The sequence below is a fragment of the Musca domestica genome, unplaced genomic scaffold, assembly GCF_030504385.1.
Source record: "Musca domestica strain aabys unplaced genomic scaffold, Musca_domestica.polishedcontigs.V.1.1 8, whole genome shotgun sequence".
NCBI classification, from domain to species: domain Eukaryota; kingdom Metazoa; phylum Arthropoda; class Insecta; order Diptera; family Muscidae; genus Musca; species Musca domestica.
Window position 1 is genome coordinate 18,681,037 of NW_026712409.1, and position 13,187 is coordinate 18,694,223.

General features: G+C 25.4%; 1 protein-coding gene across 1 annotated transcript in view; it reads right to left on the reverse strand.

Annotated features, from left to right (window-relative positions):
- Positions 1 to 13,187, reverse strand: part of LOC101899414 (longitudinals lacking protein, isoforms F/I/K/T) — a 301,516-nt gene that overhangs the window by 76,912 nt on the left and 211,417 nt on the right. The window lies entirely within an intron of this gene.

The window sequence follows — 13,187 nt, forward strand, 5'->3', positions numbered from 1 at the left end:
TGTCGACTAAAATATGTCGAACATGTCGTAATTATTTGGTAGACATTTGTATTATAACTCAAACCATGTCAAAATCATGACATTTGTAAATGGCATGTCATTTATGGCATACGTTATGGCTAATCCTGACATATAACATGGTAAATTACATTGTGACCAAATTATTCCAGAAGATAGAATTTTATGTCAGTTTTTTGTATCGACATGACATGATGTGACATAAAATATTCTGTTTTCTTGTTTTCAGGACACCTTGAAAAAGCAATTGTGCTACACTCCCATAGTTGGATTTTGCCTGTACTATTATTGTTTTTGATTCGGCATGACATGGTGAGACATTGAACATTTGATTTGATGTCATGAAGTGTTTTTGATGCAGCTGGAAATTTTTATCAACATTTATTAAATAAAAATTATGCTACCACATTTTCATTGCTTTTGCATCATGGGCTGTCATTGGTTTTGGATGTCATGCCTCGAGGCCATTTTTTTACATTTATATGGGGGAATTTTTATAGACCTTGGAAAAAAATGTGCTAAACTTCCATAGTTTGGCTTTTGCCTGCACTGTTATTGTTTTTGGTTCAGCATGGCATGGTGAGACATTGAACATTTGATTTCATGTCATGAAGTGTTTTTGATGCAGCTGGAAATTTTTATCAACATTCATTAAATAGAAATAATGCCACTACATTACTTTGCCTTTGCATCACGAGCTGTCATTTGTTTTGGATGGACATGACATGGTGAGACATTTTTTTTTGTATCATGTCATGAAAAGAGTCCATTTTTCAAACAGGCTTTTTATAGTGCTTGAAAAGATTGTGCTACACTTCCATGGTTTGGCTTTTGGCTGCACTGCTTCGGAATTTGATTCGGCATGACATGATGAGACATTAAATAATTGATTTCATGTCATGTTTTAATGCAACAGGAAAATTCTTTTGAACTTTAACGTAATATTAAGGTATGTGGGTCCTTTTATTGGCCTTTAAAAAATTGTGATACATTCAGCATTTCATAGCTTTTGAACGCAATGTTATTTATTTTGTGTCGACATGACATTAAACATATTTTTCATGTCATGTAGGGTCTTTGATGCAACAGAACAGTTTTTTTTGAACATTTATTAAAGTATGTGAGACCTTTTATTGACCTTGAAACAATTGTGGCACATTTTGCATTGCTTGGCTTGTCATTGAGTTTGGGTCGACATGACATGAAGAGACATCAAACATTTGTTTTCATGTCATGCAGTGTATTTTTATGCTAAAGGACAATTTATTTGAACATTTTTTAATGTATGCGGTAGCTTTTGTTGGTCTCTTGAAAAAATTGTGGCACATTTCGCATTGCTTGATTTTGGGTCGGCATGACATATGGTTTCATGTCATGCAATTTTATGTTTTGTATGATGCAACAGGGCATGACATGGCATGGATTGCTATGACCCAAAAAATGAACTATAAAACATATGGACGTGAAAGTTAACTATAATTAAGAGTGGAAATACGGTAAAGGGCACAAAAATTGATGTGGAATTTGAAATTGGAAAAGAAATAAGGTCGGACAATAATATGCATGCATATGTTTTCGAACGGAGGAAAAGGTATTTATTTACCAATTTTAGAAAATCAAAATTTTATAATGAAAAGAGCAGATTTTTTCTAGATTTGGAAAGGAAAATCCAGTAGATTTTTAGGACATATCTTGAAATTGAGATAATTTTTCGAAAGGAGACTTAAAGCCCAAATTAAAAAATAGGCATAGGATGGCATTGAAAATACCAACTTTAAGACATAAAATGACATGCTAAAATTTTATATAATTTTGTTTGATTTTTTTTTTAATTTTCTTTTTTAATAGTTAATAGACCTATGTGGAGGCCTTATTTGAAATTGACAATAAATTCTTCCCCTTCCAAAAAAATTATTAATTTTTTATTTTTAAATTCCATTGAAGAAAAAAGAACAAACACACATACATTGTCTCTATGTGGGAAATAACAAACAAAAAAAATTAAAAATAAAATCAAGTAAAGATATATAGACATAGAATAAAGAATAGAATTATAAGTATTAGTATTGATAATAAAAAAAAAATTATATATTTTAGTTAAACTATATAAAACCACAACCTTAAGTGAAAATTAAAATAATAATAAAAAAATAGTTAATTAAATAAAGGTATTTTTTTTTCTATCTTGACGGTTAAGAATTAGCATATGCGTGTGTGTGTGTGTTTATTTGTGTAAAATTACATTTATAACTATTTTGCTTCGGGAGTTTTTATTTTATTATGAAAAAAAGAAAACTATTTATTTTTATTATTATTCATTGATTTTTTTATAATAAAATAAAGAGAAACTAGACTGAGGGGGGACTATGGAGATATAAAAATTATTATTAATATTTATATAGTTAAAAATAGAAAAAAATAAAGACTACACAACTTCCACCCTGACTCGTTTTTTGTTTTAGTTTTTTTTTTTTTTTAATTTTAAGGTTGGGTAAGTTGTGAGTTGTATTTACAGTAACATAATTACAAAAAAATAATAATAATTATATTAATAAAAAAATAACTAAAACTTATGCAATTTTTTTGTGTATGACTAGCGAAGAAATTGCACACATATATAAAAATTTATAATAATTAATTATATATATTTTTTAAACATAAATTATTATTAATTTTTTAAGAGATATATATAATAATAATTAAAAAAATAGACAAATTTACCAATTCATTTACATTTTTCTTTTTCTTCTCTTTTTTTTTTGTATATAACATATATATATAAAGTATAGCCAAATAAAATAACATAAAAAAAATAATTAAGCATTAAACCTAAATTATTTTATTTTTTAAAGAAGAAAAAATTAGATATCTATGTTTGTGTGTGTTTTTTTGTAGAAGCAAGAAAACAAAAAATCAATTTGATTTATTTTTTTAAAATTTGTTTTTTTTTCTTTCTTTGTAAAAAAATTTAATTTATATCTTTTTTTTGCGAATACTGACCGAAATTAATTTTTTTTGCTTTTTTGGGGTTTCGTTTTTTTTCTCTTTAATAAAATAAAAATAATGAAAATCATTAACAAAACTTAGAAAAAAATGCCAATAGCTATAGGATAAATATAATATAGTATATGTGTGTGTTTATGTATGTATAGTTTATAGGTGTATGGGTTTAGTAATAATGTATATATATATATATTTAATTAAATTTAGATCACAACAAAGCCGTTCTTGTATTCTTTTCGTTTTTGTCCAAACAAAAAAATTTGTAATATGCTTCTGTTTCCGAAGGGGGTCGGAGGAATAGGGGAGAGGACCCATTATCCCTTAAGGGAAACCCAGTGGGGGCTATGAAATTGGAAAGTGTGATACATCGCCACATAAAAATTTTTGGGATGATATTCTTATTTTCTAAAGGCCAAATTTTCGTTTTGAAAAAAAAAATATATACATATATAGATATATAAAAAAAGAATACTTATAACATGAGATCAAAAAATTTTGAAAAAAATCGCAATATTAATAATTTCAATTTATTATTAATATGGAATAATTTTTTTTTTTTGTGTTTTTAAAAAATATTTACAAATAATGGTGTGCCACACTGCCTCCTATATGGGTTTTGACTAATTAGCCCATTTGAAATTGAATTTTAGAATTTTAAAAAAATTTCATTTATTTCCCTACTAGATCCCATCCCCCCTCTCCTCCCCTCGCTTCTTTGAAATAAAGCAAAACATAATTCAATTTTGCGCCATTCGTTTGCATTTCTTTTTCTATTTTCTTTTCTCATTTTTGTTGTTGTTATCGTCGTCGTTTCTCAACATCTTTCATTCTGACCATATTCGGTTGTTTTGTTTTTTCTTCGATTTTTCACCAAAAGACAAAAAAATGAAAATATTTTCTATCACATTTCTTTAGATTTCACAGCACAAAATTGTTGGATTTCTTTGTATGTAGGTTATTTGTTTTTTTTTAATATATATATAAAATATATATTATATATAGAAAAAAAAAATATGTATTATATATACATATTTATTTGTATTAATAATAGCAATAAAAATAGAGAAAATTATAAGATTATAAGTTATATAAGATTTATAAAGAGAAAGTAACATAGAGTAATTTTGAAAAATGAAAGAGAGAAAAATATTTTTTTTAATTTAATTAATTTTTAAAAATCGTTAAAAACAAAAAGAAAAAGGAAAAAAACATTTATACAATTTATATACAAATTATAACCTTTTGCCTTTAAAAGAAAATACCATAATTAAAAATTATTAGATCAAATAAATTCAAATTAAACCAAAAAAAAAAAAATTAAATGATAATAGAAAAATTTGGAATACATAATATATTAAAATATTAAAAAAAAATTCAAATTAAATGAATGAAACAAATTAAAATATAAATTAAAAAAATTAAAATTAAAAAAATAAGTAAATTTGAAACAAAAAAAATATGTATGAAAATTAGAAACAAAAACTTTTATTTTATTTTTTTATGACTTTTTTGGGGGAAAAATGTAATGTTAATGATTGAATATTAAAATCGTTAAAAAAATATATATGTAAACCTAAAAATTTCAAATTAAATAAATAAAACAAATTATATAATAAAACAAAAAATAAAATAAGTAAAATTATAAAATAAATAAAATAATTTTGAAAAAAAAAAAATTGTGAAATATATTTTATATTTTTATTTTTTAAGATAAAAAAAAATAAAAAATATTCAGAATAATTTAGAAACAAAAAAAAAAAAAATAAAAATTAGAAACAAATATTTTTTAGTTTTTTTTGGAAACTGTTTTAATTTTAATGATTGCATTAAAGTCTTTAACAAAAATTATAAAACTAAATAAAAATTTCAAATTAAATGAATAAAACAAATTAAATAATTAAATAAAAAATAAAATAATTTAAATTTAAATAAACTATTTTTTTTTTTTTAAAAGAGTTGTGAAAATTATTATTAGATATTATTCTTTTACTTTTTATGACTTTTTTGAAGAAATTGTTTTAATAAAATCTTAAAAAAAAAGATATTAACCCAAATCAACTGTTTATTGTCAAAACAAAATGTGTTTATTTTTTTAAATTTATTTATATATCAAATTTGTTCAATTTTTTATTCTGGTTAGGAAAATTGAATATAAAAAAACTTCCGAATAAAAATTAAAAAGATTTCGATATATGAAAGGTTGCCCCAATATTTGAAATGCTGTCTCAAAATTTGACACAGAATTTAAAATGTTGACACAACATTTGAAGTATTGGCTCAACATTATGAAATGTTGCCTTAAAATTATTTAGAGATGTTGCGTAATGATTAGAAATGTTTCCTCAACATTATGAAATGTTGTCTCAACATTATGAAATGTGGCTCAACATTATGAAATGTTGCCTCAACATTAAGTCATTTTATCTCAACCCGTCAAATCAAAACAAACATTTCTAAACTCTCAAAAAAGACTCTTTATTGAATAATGTCAACATTAGAAAGGTTGTCTCGCCAAAATTAGGAATTTCGACACAAGATAAAACATATTGACTTAAATGTTGGCTCAATATTTTAAAATGTTTTGCAAACGTTTGGAAATAAAAATATCTAAACTCTCAAAAAAGTTTATTTATTTAAAAATGTTGACGTACAACTACGAAATGTTGCCAACATTAGAAAGGTTGCCCCTCAACATTAAAAAGGTTGCCTCAACATTATGAAATGTTGCCTCAACATTAAGTCATTTTATCTCAACCCTTCAAATCAAAAAAAAAATTTCAAAACTCTTTTTTAAAAATGTTGACATAAAATTGAGAAATTTTATCTCAACGTTTAAAAAGGTTGCCTCAACATTCGATATACCGACACCAGATAAAAATATGTTGACTGAAATGTTAGCCTAATATTTTAAAATTTTATTTGAACGTTTAAAAATTTTCCGTAAACCTGACAAATGTTCCTTCGACATTGAAAAATGTTGTCTCAACATAAAGAAATGTTGCCACAACATAAAGAAATGTTGCCTCAACATAAAGAAATGTTGCCTCAACATAAAGAAATGTTGTTTCAACATTATAAGTGTTGGAATTTAAATCATTTAGTTCTAGGTTTTTTTTTACCGCAGAAAGTGGAAAATTTTCGAAGAAGAATCATTGATCTCAATCTCAAAACATTTCTTTCAATATTTAAAAAAATTCTTCTTATTTATATAAAGATGACCTATATAAAGATTTTAAAAAATGTTGCGACACATTCATACATGTTTCTTTTGGCATCAAAAAATGTTGCTCAACATAAAAACATATTGCCGCAACATAGAGAAATGTTGCTACAACATAAAGAAATGTTGCTACAACATAAATAAATTTTGGTGCAACATTCAAATGTTTAAAATGAAATGAATTTATTTTCCAATTTTTTTTAGAGGAAAGAAGTGGAAATACTAGTAATTTGATGTTTTTTTTATTTCATTTTAATTATAATTTATAAAAGTTTGCTAATCCAGAAAATTATTTCATGAAAATTGTATTTTATTTAGTAAATATTGTTTAAAATTTTCCCCAAATCTAAATCTTATTCTTAGGCAAAAGGATAAAGTGTTTAATTGTTTTCTCAAAATCTTGGAATAAAATTTAAAAAAGAATACATTAAAAATCAAAATAATTTTTCTCTCTTTCATTTTTCAATATTCTGTTTTTAGTGGAATGAAATAAACTACTACAAATATAGAATTTAGATTAATTTTTTTATACATATACAAAATAAAAAAAGATATTATTAATATAGTTTTTTAAAGAATTTAAGAAGAAAAAAAATTATAATTAAAAATAATATTATACAAAATATAAGAATAATAATAATAATAAAAACTAGAAAAGCTATTTTGAAGAATAAAATATATTATATAGTTATATGTATATATTATTAACAAGGCATGATGACAACAACAAAGAAAAACACATTAGCATATGTTTCAATTGAGTTGCAGGGGGCGTGCCTTAAAAAAATTAACATATATTCTTTAGCAATTAATATAGTAATAATAATAATTATTATAATGTTAAATAGAGATTGTAAAGTGTGTGTGTGTGTTTTTGTGTAATTCCATTAATAATTTAAACAAAAAAAAGTTTTTGAATTTGGAAAAAATTTATAAATTTTGAGTCGAGAATTTTTTTTCAATTTTTTTTTTTTTTGGGTTAAAAAGGTTTTTTTTTTGTTAAACAAAAGCTTTGCACAATACCAAAGAATAGTTTTTTTTTATCGATTTTTTATTTGTTTTTTATGTTTATTTTTTAAAGAATTATTATTTAGCTGTTGCTCTTGAATTATTTTAAAAAAGAGGACGGCTTTTTTATTTTTTTCTTCAAAGGAAAAGAAATGATTTTTTTATCGGATTTTTTTTTTAATTTTTTTGTTTTTAGTTTTTTTTTGGGGGTGCTTTTAATTATTGTTTTTTTAAATTCTTTTATTGTTATTGTTGTTTGCAAAGCTAAATGCAGTTCTCGTGTTGTTGTTGTTTAATAAGTGTGTGTGTGTGTGTGTTTTTTTTGTAAATATATTTAATTTGTTTTTATTTTATTGGTCTGCTTGATTAATTTTATATTTTTATTGATTTATTTTTTTCGTGGGGGGAAGGACAATTACATCGTCTGGGGGTGGTTGGCGTTGTTGTTGTTCTTTGTGTAAATATATATTTCTTTAGGTTTCAACAAAATATTTTTTTTTTATAGATTTTTCTAAATATTTTCCTTTATAATAAACATTTTTTTTTTCGTTATTTACAAATAAAGTGTAGTGGTGTGGGTGTTTGGCGTGGGGGTGTGTGTGGTTTCTTATTTTCTTTTTCGTTTTTTTTTTCTTTTTCTTTCTTTCCTTTTTTTATTCTACCTAAACCTCCTCTAGTTTTTTTTCGTCTCCATCATTTTTATTTTCTTTCCTTTTTGTTTTGTTATTTTATTTCTCTCTCCTTACTCTTTGTCATTTCTTTTCGTTTCTTTATGTTTATGTTTCATATTTATCTATATTTTTTTTAGTTTAGTTTCTTGACTAGTTAAACTATTTAAAGTGTTATACACATTAATCACAAAAAAATTAAAAAAAACAATAAACAAAAAATGTGTGTGTGTTTCTTTTTTTTTTTTTTAAAAAAAAAGCTTACAAAATTTTCTTAGCCATTTTTTTCATATATGCATGTTTTACAACAAATCGCTCACAATTGCTATCACAATAGTTTCCCAGTTTCTCATTTTAATGTTTCTTTCTTTGTCTAGACCTAGTGGGGTTTTTAGCTTTTCACATTCGTCTCCAACAAACGCAGGACCTACATTAGGTTAGGAGCACACATCTCGAATAAAATAAAATAGAATAATAGAAGAGGGAGAAATGATTGAATTTTTATATAATAAAAAAAATCTTCCCAAAATTAGAAAACTATCTGAAATTTTTGAAAATATTAAAAAATATTGTCTCAAGATTTAAAAATATTGATTTCCAATTTAAAAATGTGAAAAATTTTTTTTACTCAACATCAAAAATGTTGTCTAGACTTTTGAAATTGTTTACGCAACATCTGAAATGTTGCCTCAACTTTTGGAATTGTTTACGCAACATCTAAAATGTTGCTTCAACATTGTGGGTATGTTTACTCAACATTAAATATGTTGCGTAAACATTTCAAAATGTTGTCTAAACAATAGAAAATGTTGCATAAATGTGGACTTAATATTTTGAAAATTTTAATTCAATCTATGAAGTGTTGAAGCAATATTTGAAAATCTCTCAACATTGGAAAATGTTTGCGCAATTTTTAAAAATGTTGGTGCAACCCTTGAAATGTTTACTCAACATCAGAAATTTTTACAAATATCGTTTCAAATTTTAAAAATATTTCTTCAATGTTCAACATTTAGGAATGTTGCTTCAACATTTGACAATGTTTACTCAACATCAGAAAGTTTGCCATTGTAAATATTGTGTCAAATTTTAAAAAATATAGTTTCAACATTTCAAAATATTTTCTCAAAATTTTAAGATATTGCGTTAGCATTTTCATATTTTATTTCAAAATAATGTTGAATCGAAATTAGAAGATATTGCTTCGAATCATTGAAAAATGTATACTCAACATCCGAAATGTTGATGCAACATTTCAGCCAATGTTGACTCAACATTTTTAAATATTGACTCAACATATTTAAATGTTGACTCAACATTTTTGATTGTTGACTCAAAATATTTAGATGTTGGCTCAACATTTTTAAATGTTGACTCAATATTTTTAAATGTTGACTCAACATTTTTAAATGTCGTCTCAACATATTTAAATGTCGAGTCAATATCTAAATATTTTGACTCTATATTTAAAAATATTGATTTAATATTTCAAATTGTTGTTACAACATTTAAAAATGTTTACTCAACGCCCAAAACTTTGAGCTAATTAAAAAATATCGGCTGGAAATTTTTAAAAAAATTACTTCAACATTTAAAAATATTGTCTCAACATTTTAAGATATTTACTCAACATTTATGAATATTACTTTAATACTTGTAAATGACTTTTAATTTGTTATCAATTGTTTAGACTGCTGAGTAAACATTTAAGAAGGCTGTCTCAACATGTTGCTCAGATGTTTAAAAGGTGGACTCAAAATTTGAATAAAACAATATCGGGGTGAAATGTTGATGCAACATTTGAAAACTTGATTCAATATTTCATAACATTTTTATTGCATTTTTGACCTGTCATTTGAAAATATTTTATAAACATCAATAGCTGAGATGTTGACACAAAATTAGAAAATATAGATAACAAAAATTTAGAAATTTTTTCTCAACTCGAAAAAATGATTCTGCAATATTTAGAACTGAAACTGCAACATTTCAAATGTTGACGCAACAGATGGGAATGATGAGACAACATCATGATATGTTGCTTCAACCTTTAAAAATGTTGCTTCAACATTTAAAAATGTTACCTCAATAAAAAATGTTTATCCAATATTAAAAACAGTTGTTTAAATATTCAAATAATTTTCTCAGCGTTTATAATATTGTTTCATCATCAAAGAATTATTCTCAAAATTTAGAAATGTTGCCTCGATATTAAGGATGATGTTTCCACATTGATAATTTAATTTGAAAATAAAATATATATAAATTTTCAATTTTCACTTCGAATATTTTCTATTTTTTTTTTTAGATTGTTTAAATATTGAATATAATGTTTTCCACATTGAAACAGGTTTTTCCCGCCTTAAAAATGTTGCTTCATAATTAAATACATGCTGCTCAGCATAAAAAATGTTGCTTAGATTTTAGAACATGTTGCTTCAAAATTAGAACGTGTTGCGTACACAATTTTTTTTAAACTAGAAATATCTTTTTAATAACGGCAAACTTTCAAATTACAACATTTTCAAATATTTTCACTCCTAAATCTGACAATATTTTATATAAGACAACCTTCAGATCGATGTTGTTTCTCTCCATTCTAAGATAAAAAATAATGTAAACATTATTAGTCCTATCATCCTCCATATCACCACATTTTCTTCTCTAAGAGAACCATATCCTCAAAAGATTAACCCCTGATAGCTTTCCCCCAAAATATGAGATCATCAGAAAAAGAGCAATTAAATACTTATCATTTGGAAGGTATTTCTTTGATAGGCCCATAAAAAAGCATTAGGAAAAGTTCAATATTTAACTTTGTATTAAGAATACATATCACATTCGGTTCATTTTATTTTGACTACTTAACTATTTTGGGTATTATCACACTCTCTGTCTGTTGAATCTTTTCCTAAAAAAATAACGAAACTTAACCTATAACCAAGAGAAATAATAACAAAACTGGCATTGCTCTTTATTTCCAAAAAAAAAATATTGTATCGTTTTTGGGGGAAAATTGTGCTGGGGGTTTTTGAAGAGGTGGAGGAGATGTTTGATATTTTGTTATTATTGAAGACACTTAAGACTTCAAGACCTGTCGGAGAGAAATCGAGAAAGAAGAGACGAGATGTTTCTCCAAAGAAAATATTGAAAAATTATAAATTCTGTAATCGAATATTCCGACTTGCTTTCGATTTTGCTGAAGAATTTTTCAATGTTGCTAACTACTTTAAAAAAGGTTTCCTCATCATCAAAAATGCCACATAAACATTAAATATGTTGCATCAACATTTGAAATGTTTTTACAGCATCCAAAATGTTGCTTCAACATTGTAAAATGTTGCTAAACATTTTTTTTAAATATTCGTCTTATTTTCCGTACTGGATGAATTCCAATAAATTTCTAAACCACAAAACTGCAAAAATTTCCGATTGTATTCATAAGTTGATCTCAGACATCTCATACAAAAATCTGAAGAAATCCTGAGGCATTACCGGAAGCTATGAAATATAATTTTATGGCATTTTAGAGCTTTTGATATGGTTTGCTCATCACCAAAAAATACCATTTAAACATTAAAAATGTTGCATAAACATTTGAAATGTTGCTTCAACATCCAAAATGTTGATTCAACATTAAAAATGTTGCTAATACATGTATTCGTATATTTTCAGTACTGGATCAATTTTAAAAATTTTCCAAACTACCGGATGCATGAAAATCTTCGGATTGCATTCATAAATTGTTCTCAGACATGTCTTACGAAAATCTGAAATATGAAGAAATCCCTATGCGATTTTTGAAATTTCCTAACTTTTTTTTCGATTGGTTTTAAACCGACAACCCCTTTAGAAAATATTTGATGTTTTATTGGGATTCCGACAGTCCTGATGAAATTCGAAAGCTATAAAATATCATTTTATGGCATTTTGATATTTTTAGTATTTGGTTTTTAGAAAGGTTTTCTCTAAATTTTCCAATTTTGGAAAAAATGTCTTCAGACATGTCTTAAGAAACTTTGGTGGAAGTCTGAACTCAACATTTTTTTTCGCTGTTTTTTGAAGCTTTGGGTAAATTTTGAAGAATTTGTGGTATTTTTTGGCATTTTTAATGGAGCTCAGACAAGTTTTAAGAAACTCCGAAGACATTCTTAATTTTGAAATTTTACATAATTCGAAACAGCGTGTGAATCCTATACGTTTGAATCAACTCAGAATATTTTATTTTGGCATTTTTTGAGGCGGTTAATTGGAAATTCGGGTGTGGAAAAAATAACTGTTTGTTGTAACTTTTTTTATTTTATTTTTTTTTTTTTGAGAAATTTTTATCTTTCGTTTTCGTAGACAAGTCTTAAGAAGCCCTGAAGCAAGTCTTATTTTCTAAAATTTCTTGTACTGAGTGAATTTTTAACTATTTCTGTACTTTATATGTGACGGAATGTTGCCGATTTCATTTCTGACTTTTATTCAGACACGTCTTACGAAATTCTGATGAAAATCTAACACTGAAATTTGGCGGAATTCGACATCTTATTTGATTCCTGTTCCTTTCGATTCAACTCGGAATATTTTGGTTAGCATTTTTTAATGGTTATTTGGACCTTCCTCTTAGTTCAGACAATTCTGATGAAATTCGGAGATGAGGAAAAAATAATTTTTGAGTACTTTTTGAAGCTTTTAAATAGTTTTTAGGTATTGTTTAGGAATTTCTGAATAATTTTGGTTAGCACTTTTATATATGGATATTATGATCTTTCTTTTAGTTTAGAAAATTCTGATAAAATTCGGAGATGAGAAAAAATATAACTTTTTAGTACTTTTTGAAGCTTTCAAAGAGTTTTTGGTATTGTTTAGGAATTCAAAAATTAAAATTTTCTCTTATCCATGTTCATACTCTCTCTCTCACTCTCTTTGTTTTTTCTCTCGCTCTATTTTGCTGAATTCGTTCTCTATCGCATGATGGTCTTCTCCTAGACTTTTTAAGAACTTTTAATGCTTATTACAGCCTTGCTCACAATATATGCATTAGTAGTGATACTAGACTCTCTCTCGTCCTGCCAAATCAATGGCAAATGAGAATAGGGAGAGAGAGAATACGTGTGCTTTGTTTATACTTTTTCGTTCGAGGCTGCCCATAGCTGATTTATATTGTTTAGGAATTGCTATCGAATCGATTTTCTCATATCCATAGATGGGCAAGTTGATGTCTCTTATTCTCGTTCAAGAGCGAAACATTAATTAACAGACACAAAACGAATTATTTCAACATT